Consider the following 1,194-nt stretch of genomic DNA (forward strand, 5'->3'; position numbering starts at 1 on the left):
ACATGGGAGCTCTGTGCTTTTTCCCTTTGACCCAAGACACACATGGCAGGGGCTGACTTCCCTGCTCCCCTGGAGATGTCGAAAGTGTCAGGAGTGGGAAGGGCAGAGGGTGGAGAGGGAATCGGGTGATTTGGGATTCTCTGCTGTTGGACAGTACGCCTCTTGTCAGCTGGTGTCGTCTACCTGGATCACAGAGCTCAGGAGATGGAGCGTATGAATGGATCCTCACTTCATTCAAGATGCTACACACATTCTTCATGCGTCCTTTCTCTGCCTTATCCTTGGAGGTGACAAGGTAAAGTAATAAAGTGCCTGAGCCAGGAACATGGATAAAATCTAATTTAGACACAGTGTTTGTTCCCTGGCCTTTTCTTTGACATTTATTACAGTAAGTCTCAAGGAAGCCGCAACAATAGCCACGTTGACCAGAGAGACCAGAGTCCAGCTTCCTAGCTCCTCACCCTGAAAATAGGTTTCATGTGCATAGCGGTAAAAATTTGGTAACAAAAACACAAATGTTTTTAAAATGACCAATTTGGGAGATTAAACTTTAAAATAATCTTACTATGAAAATTTTCCCAATATAAATACCTCAAAAATTAGAGATTTATAAAATTGAAGTTAATCTGAGAGAAGTCATCTGGTCACCTTGCACCCAAAGCAGGAATCCACTCATGTGGGGCAGAATGGTCCATTAGATAGCACAGAGAAAAGTAATGGTTTCATAATTCTCGTTGAGCCTAAGCATTGCTAGTTCTTGTCTCATCCAAGTTGTGGTTGCCATAGCTGATGTAGTTGTATTTCCTTCTCCCTGGCCTCTCTGATTTCAAACACAGCAGTCGGTTACACACTGAATCACAGTCAAATGCAAACACTTGACCCAATCTGTCCCGGTTGTTACATGGCTAGTGTGGGTTGGATCTTTTCAGGTGCTCAGAAGGGATGTGCTTAGTTTTAGAATTAACAATGTAAACCCCAGTGGGAGGAGGCAGAAAACCTGTAGGCCCCTCAAGGTGCAGTCACAATTGCTGTATACACTCAGGTTCATGCAGCCTGTCTATAGACTCTTCCAAGGTAGAGACTGGAATGTAGAGAAGAAAGCATTGGTAACGATGTCTTGCTAGAAATACTAAAGGCCTAAGGACTGTTCCAAAGAAACCTCCATTTCTTTTTCTTCCCTGATCCTTCTGTATA

This window comes from Oryctolagus cuniculus, chromosome 9 (assembly GCF_051225735.1).
Source record: "Oryctolagus cuniculus isolate XC-2025 breed Fujian yellow rabbit chromosome 9, ASM5122573v1, whole genome shotgun sequence".
Classification (NCBI taxonomy): Eukaryota; Metazoa; Chordata; class Mammalia; order Lagomorpha; family Leporidae; genus Oryctolagus; species Oryctolagus cuniculus.